This window comes from Urocampus carinirostris, unplaced genomic scaffold, assembly GCF_059441175.1.
Source record: "Urocampus carinirostris isolate Australia breed hairy pipefish unplaced genomic scaffold, RoL_Ucar_1.0 HiC_scaffold_159, whole genome shotgun sequence".
NCBI lineage: Eukaryota > Metazoa > Chordata > Actinopteri > Syngnathiformes > Syngnathidae > Urocampus > Urocampus carinirostris.
The window spans coordinates 15,001-22,500 of NW_028283261.1; the positions used below are offsets into that span (position 1 = coordinate 15,001).

At 59.4% G+C, this 7,500-nt stretch overlaps 1 non-coding gene across 1 annotated transcript; it reads right to left on the reverse strand.

Moving 5' to 3' along the window:
* Window positions 1–1,332: 1,332 nt before the first annotated feature.
* LOC148344969 (18S ribosomal RNA) lies at window positions 1,333–3,319 on the reverse strand. Its single transcript, XR_015848959.1, has one exon. It is a non-coding gene; the product is annotated as an 18S ribosomal RNA (ribosomal RNA).
* Window positions 3,320–7,500: the final 4,181 nt, after the last annotated feature.

Genomic DNA, 7,500 nt, shown 5'->3' on the forward strand with positions numbered 1-7,500 from the left:
GCCCTTTTACGTCCGCCCGGGACGATCGGAGACAAATTCACGACAGGGTTTGTACCGGAGACGAACGCGCCGCGGGTGCCGTTCGGTCGCTCCCGCGAGCGAGCCCCTAACCCGCGGCGCGGTTACCGACGGGCGCGATACGCGCGACGCCGCGACGAGCCGAGCGGGTCGGGCGCGCGGCGCTGAGGCCGGCGCCCGGCGTCTCCCGCTCGGGGCCGCGACGGCGCCCGAGACGTGCGTCGGCCCGGGTAGGTCGGGCGCTCGGCGCTGAGGCCGGCGCCCGGCGTCTCCCGCTCGGGCCTGACACGACTCGGCGACCGGACTCGCCGGGTAGGTCGGGGGCTCGGCGCTGAGGCCGGCCCCCGGCGTCTCCTACCCGGACCCCGGAAGGCCATCCGACTTGGAAGCCCCGCCGCGCCGCGAAGCGACGCTTTGGGTGTTGCTACCCGTCAGCGAGTGGGTTTGGTTTACAAGGGCGGCGCGACCGCGCTGACACCGAGGGGGGACTGGCCCCCGACCCGGCCGCGGCCTGCCCGGACTATGGATGGACAGAGGAGACCGCGGCGGACCGCGCGGAACCGAACCCCCGGTGTCCGGAGCCCCGGGAGGAACTCCGGTGTCCGGGGGCCGGCCCACGCGCGCGCTACGCGGCCCCTCGAGGGCTCCGGCCGACGGACGCGTTTGGCCGGGGAAAAAGGTAGCCGGTGGGAGCACCGTTTCGTCGCCCTGAACCTTCGTCTCGGGCGGGCGTCCCGACGCCGCCGCCATACGGCCGTTGTGATCCGTGCGGGGATCCGCTTGCTCGGCGACCCTCGCCGAGAGCAGCCCCGCGCCGCACGGACACGCGACACCGACGGGCGGACGGACGCCGGGGCGCCGGCCCGAACCGTTACCTTTAAAGGACGGGAGGTCGTCGAGGCGAGTGCCGCCCCGGAAGCGCGCGCCGGAAGCGCGAGAACCGCGCCGAGCTAGGGTCGTCGGCATAGGGGGATTCCCCGGTTACGGGGGTCCCGCGCACGGCCGCCGCCTTTCGCCCGTCGCTGGCGGTCGCCTGTCGTCGCGCCGCGCCGCGCTACTGGGGTCGTCGGACGAGCGCGCTACCCCGCTCGCACGGAGGTAGCGCGACATCGCCCGCCGCCTTTTCTCGCGTCGCGCCGCGCCGCGTGGCGCCCGCCGAACTCGCTCCGACGCGCGGCCCGGGAGTGACCCGCGCCGCGCCCCCCGTCCCGTCCCGTCCCGGTCTACCCTCTTCCTCCGCCTGCGACGACCCGCCGCCCTCGGCGTCTGGCTCGTCGGGGGTGTACCGAGGCGGATCTGCTGCCGCTCGTACGTTAATGATCCTTCTGCAGGTTCACCTACAGAAACCTTGTTACGACTTTTACTTCCTCTAGATAGTCAAGTTCGACCGTCTTCTGGCACACCGCCGGAGCCGGGGCCGGCCCCGGCGGGGACTATCCGAGGACCTCACTAAGCCATCCGATCGGTAGTAGCGACGGGCGGTGTGTACAAAGGGCAGGGACTTAATCAACGCAGGCTAATGACCCGCGCTTACTGGGAATTCCTCGTTGGTGGGAAATAATTGCAATCCCCAGGCCCTGTCACGAGCGGGGTTCATAGGATTACCCGCGCCTGCCGGCGCGGGGATAGACGACGCGCTTATACGCTCAGTGTGGCGCGCGTGCAGCCCCGGACATCTAAGGGCATCACAGACCTGTTATTGCTCATTCTCGTGTGGCTGAGAGCCACTTGTCCCTCTAAGAAGTTTTCTGCCGCCGACCGCGCGGGGGGCCGCGGTACTATTTAGTATGTTTGAGTCTCGTTCGTTATCGGAATTAACCAGACAAATCGCTCCACCAACTACGAACGGCCATGCACCACCACCCACGGTATCGAGAAAGAGCCTTCAATCTGTCAATCCTTTCCGTGTCCGGGCCGGGTGAGGTTTCCCGTGTTGAGTCAAATTAAGCCGCATGCTCCACTCCTGGTGGTGCCCTTCCGTCAATTCCTTTAAGTTTCAGCTTTGCAACAATACTCCCCCCGGAACCCAGACACTTGGTCGGTTTCCCGGGTGCTGCTCGGCGGGTCATGGGAATAACGCCGCCGGATCGCGAGTCGGCATCGTTTATGGTCGGAACTAGGACGGTATCTGATCGTCTTCGAACCTCCGACTTTCGTTCTTGATTAATGAAAACATTCTTGGCAAATGCTTTCGCTCTCGTCCGTCTTGCGCCGGTCCAAGAATTTCACCTCTAGCGGCGCAGTACGAATGCCCCCGGCCGTCCCTCTTAATCATGGCCCCAGTTCATGACAACCCACAAAATAGAACCGGAGTCCTATTCCATTATTCCCAGCTGCGATATGCAGGGGCGGCCGTGTGGCCTGCTTTGAACACTCTAATTTCCTCAAAGTAAACGCTTCGGGCCCCGCGAGTGACACCCAGCGAAGGGCATCACGGGGGCTTTTGCCGAGAGGCAGGGGCTGGGACAGACGGATGCACGCCTCGCGGCGGACCGTCAGCTCGCGTCCCGGGGTCCAACTAGGAGCTTTTTAACTGCAGCAACTTTAAAATACGCTATTGGAGCTGGAATTACCGCGGCTGCTGGCACCAGACTTGCCCTCCAATGGATGCTGGCCGATGGGTTTGTGTTCGGCTCATTCCAATTACGGAGACTCGAACGAGTCCCGTATTGTTATTTTTCGTCACTACCTCCCCGTGTCGGGAGTGGGTAATTTGCGCGCCTGCTGCCTTCCTTGGATGTGGTAGCCGTTTCTCATGCTCCCTCTCCGGAATCGAACCCTGATTCCCCGTTACCCGTGGTCACCATGGTAGGCGCAGAGTCTACCATCGAAAGTTGATAGGGCAGACATTCGAATGAGTCGTCGCCGCCTCGGGTGGGCGAGCGATCGGCACGAGGTTATCCTGAGTCAACACAAAGGGGGGGCCGGGCCGGCGGAACGAGGACCGGCGCGCGCGGAGCCGCCCGCGCCGCTTACGCCCCCGCCCGGAGAGGCGGAGGCCGGACGCGGGGGACGCGCGCGACGGCTGAGCCCCCGCCCGCCGGACACCGCGTGGGTTTTTGTGTCTGATAAATGCACGCGTCCCCGGGGCGAGGCCGGAGCCCCGCCCGCGAGTCGGCGCTCGTTTGCATGTATTAGCTCTGGATTTGCCACAGTTATCCAAGTAACGGTGGAGCGATCAAAGGAACCATAACTGATTTAATGAGCCGTTCGCAGTTTCACTGTACTGGCCATTCGTACTTAGACATGCATGGCTTAATCTTGAAAACAAGCATATGCTACTGGCAGGATCAACCAGAGTGCGTCTGCCGCCGGGGGGGCGCTGCTGGTGGCGGTGCGGCCCTGGTCCGGGACGAGGCTGTGGCTACAGCCGGGCCCGGGGGGCCGCGCGACACTCGTATACGTTCGGACGGGCTGACGAGCGGGTGTCGTGAAACGATGTTTCGCGCGGAGCCCTAGCACGCGTGGCGTCGGGCTCCGCGACGGTCGGACGTCTGGGTGTGGCTCGAGACGGAAGCTCGACCTCGGTTCGTCTTGGTTCTGCCGCCAAAAGGTTCACGCCGAGGCATGGTTTCGCAAGAGGGCCCCGCGAGTGCCAGCCGTGGATCCCGCCTCACTCGTAACTCGTATCGGATTCGTCCGGCCTCACTTTCGTTCGCACATCGGACAGTTATACGTGTGCTTTAGTAGCTTCCGTTCCCTCTTAGTGAGGCCGTCCGTACGTACCGCCCCAGCTCTTTCTGAGGCGGGTATCCACTCGGCTCGGGGGGGCCCAACGTTTGCCTAGTATCCTCGGCGCTGGAGCTTGACCCGCAAAGCCGGAGGAGCCGCACGCCCGAACACCGGCTTGCGCCGGCCGACGTGGGCCCTCCGAGGCGGGTCTCGTGTGCCAATCGCTCAGTTGGGGAACCGGCAGGCCCGTGGGCCGACGCCGGCTCACCCGGGGGTGAAGGGTGCTTCGATGGAGGCCCCCTGTCAGCCTCCGCGGAAGTCCGGCTTCAATACTTTAAAGTTTGAAAAACTTAGACATTTTTCGAGAACCGGAGCTTAGAGGGGTACATGCAAAAGCCAGGGCCGCGGGAAGCGCCCTAAATACTTCAATACTTTAAAATTTGAAAAACTTAGAAATTTTTCGAGAACCGGCATCTTCCCTCGGTAATTGCGAGATGCGAGGCCGCCCCTAGCCTCTGCTCTGTCGGACTCAATGGTCACGGGTGGCCGCTGATTAGCCCTGGTGCTCACCTCTCAAAATTGCGAGTCCCTAATATAATTCTGGCTGTCGGCTGGAGAAGGGGGTATAAAATCGGCACTTGAGGGAACGCCGGGCCCTCAAGTTCGGGGCCCTCTAGCGGATTTTTGAGGTACTGCACTCCCATTGGAAATGCATTGCCCATAGGAATACATGGGCGCTCCGTCCACTACAATGTAATTCCCTCACAATATCTGCCCCCGCGTGGCCGCGCGATGCTACTGCTGCCCCGTTGGGAATGAATGGGCCTTTCGGAGGCCATAAATACAGCGCCGCTGCATGGATTTTGGCGGTACTGCGGCTGTCGTTGAAAATACATGGACCCGTCTGAATGAATGGGCCTTTCGGATTCCATAAACCCAGCGCCGCTGCATGGATTTTGGCGGTACTGCGGCTGTCGCTGAAAATACATGGACCCGTCTGAATGAATGGGCCTTTCGGAGGCCATAAACTCAGCGCCGCTGCATGGATTTTGGCGGTACTGCGGCTGTCGCTGAAAATACATGGACCCGTCTGAATGAATGGACAAAATATAAATCAGACACTACAGAACACAAGCATAATCCAAGATTACAAAATCATCTCAGCCTTTAAAAGAAACAAAAACCTGAAAGACTACTTAGTAAAAAGTAAATTACCAGAAATCAACATAACACAAACGCAGGGCCCCACATTCTACAAACAAGCCACCACAGTTAGGAACACCGTCACCAACACAAACTACCTAATTAAACAAACAATCACACCTGCTACGGAAAACTGAAAATACATGGACCCGTCTGAATGTATGGGCCTTTCGGAGGCCATAAACTCAGCCAGCGCCGGGCCAGTGTTTGGGGTATTGTGCCCGCCACTAGTGGCTGAATACATAATAATAATAATAATAATAATAATTCCCTTGTATTGTCATTCTGTGTAACAATGTACACAGAACGAAATGTCGATTGCACTGGGCTAGTGTTGAGGGAACGTCGGGCCCTCAAGTTCGGTGGCTTGGAGCGGATTTTTGAGGTACTGCACTCCCATTGGAAATGCATGGGCGCTCCGTCCACTACCATGTAATTCCCTCACAATATCTGCCCCTGCGTGGCCGCGGGATGCTACTGCAGCCCCGTTGGTAATGAATGGGCCTTTCGGAGGCCATAAATACAGCGCCGCTGCATGGATTTTGGCGGTACTGCTGCTGTCGCTGAAAATACATGGACCCGTCTGAATGAATGGGCCTTTCGGAGGCCATAAACTCAGCGCCTCTGCATGGATTTTGGCGGTACTGCGGCTGTCGCTGAAAATACATGGACCCGTCTGAATGAATGGGCCTTTCGGAGGCCATAAATCCAGCGCCGCTGCATGGATTTTGGCGGTACTGCGGCTGTCGCTGAAAATACATGGACCCGTCTGAATGAATGGACAAAATATAAATCAGACACTACAGAACACAAGCATAATCCAAGATTACAAAATCATCTCAGCCTTTAAAAGAAACAAAAACCTGAAAGACTACTTAGTAAAAAGTAAATTACCAGAAATCAACATAACACAAACGCAGGGCCCCACATTCTACAAACAAGCCACCACAGTTAGGAACACCGTCACCAACACAAACTACCTAATTAAACAAACAATCACACCTGCTACGGAAAACTGAAAATACATGGACCCGTCTGAATGTATGGGCCTTTCGGAGGCCATAAACTCAGCGCCGGGCCGGTGTTTGGGGAATCGTGCCCGCCACTAGTGGCTGAATCCCGGGCTAGTGTTGGGGGACTTGTGCCCGCCAATAGTGGCTGAATCCCGGGCTAGTGTTGGGGGACTTGTGCCCGCCAATAGTGGCTGAAATCCGCGCCGGTGTTTGGGGAAATGTGCGCGTATTATCGGGCCGGTGTTTGGGGAATTGCGCGCGTATTATCGGGCCGGTGTTTGGGGAATTGCGCGCGTATTATCGGGCCGGTGTTTGGGGAATTGTGCGCGTATTATCGGGCCGGTGTTTGGGGATATGCGCGCGTATTATCGGACCGGTGTTTGGGGAATTGTGCCCGCCACTAGTGGCTGAGAACTTGGCTAGTGTTTGGGGACTTGTGCCCGCCACTAGTGGCTGAAATCCGGGCCGGTGTTTGGGGAATTGTGCGCGTATTATCGGGCCGGTGTTTGGGGATATGCGCGCGTATTATCGGACCGGTGTTTGGGGAATCGTGCCCGCCACTAGTGGCTGAGAACTTGGCTAGTGTTGGGGGACTTGTGCCCGCCACTAGTGGCTGAAATCCGGGCCGGTGTTTGGGGAATTGTGCGCGTATTATCGGGCCGGTGTTTGGGGATATGCGCGCGTATTATCGGACCGGTGTTTGGGGAATCGTGCCCGCCACTAGTGGCTGAATCCCGGGCTAGTGTTGGGGGACTTGTGCCCGCCAATAGTGGCTGAAATCCGCGCCGGTGTTTGGGGAATTGTGCGCGTATTATCGGGCCGGTGTTTGGGGATATGCGCGCGTATTATCGGACCGGTGTTTGGGGAATTGTGCCCGCCACTAGTGGCTGAATCCCGGGCTAGTGTTGGGGGACTTGTGCCCGCCACTAGTGGCTGAAATCCGCGCCGGTGTTTGGGGAATTGTGCGCGTATTATCGGGCCGGTGTTTGGGGATATGCGCGCGTATTATCGGACCGGTGTTTGGGGAATTGTGCCCGCCACTAGTGGCTGAGAACTTGGCTAGTGTTGGGGGACTTGTGCCCGCCACTAGTGGCTGAAATCCGCGCCGGTGTTTGGGGAATTGTGCGCGTATTATCGGGCCGGTGTTTGGGGATATGCGCGCGTATTATCGGACCGGTGTTTGGGGAATCGTGCCCGCCACTAGTGGCTGAATCCCGGGCTAGTGTTGGGGGACTTGTGCCCGCCAATAGTGGCTGAAATCCGCGCCGGTGTTTGGGGAATTGTGCGCGTATTATCGGGCCGGTGTTTGGGGAATTGTGCCCGCCACTAGTGGCTGAGAACTTGGCTAGTGTTGGGGGACTTGTGCCCGCCACTAGTGGCTGAAATCCGCGCCGGTGTTTGGGGAATTGTGCGCGTATTATCGGGCCGGTGTTTGGGGATATGCGCGCGTATTATCGGACCGGTGTTTGGGGAATCGTGCCCGCCACTAGTGGCTGAATCCCGGGCTAGTGTTGGGGGACTTGTGCCCGCCAATAGTGGCTGAAATCCGCGCCGGTGTTTGGGGAATTGTGCGCGTATTATCGGGCCGGTGTTT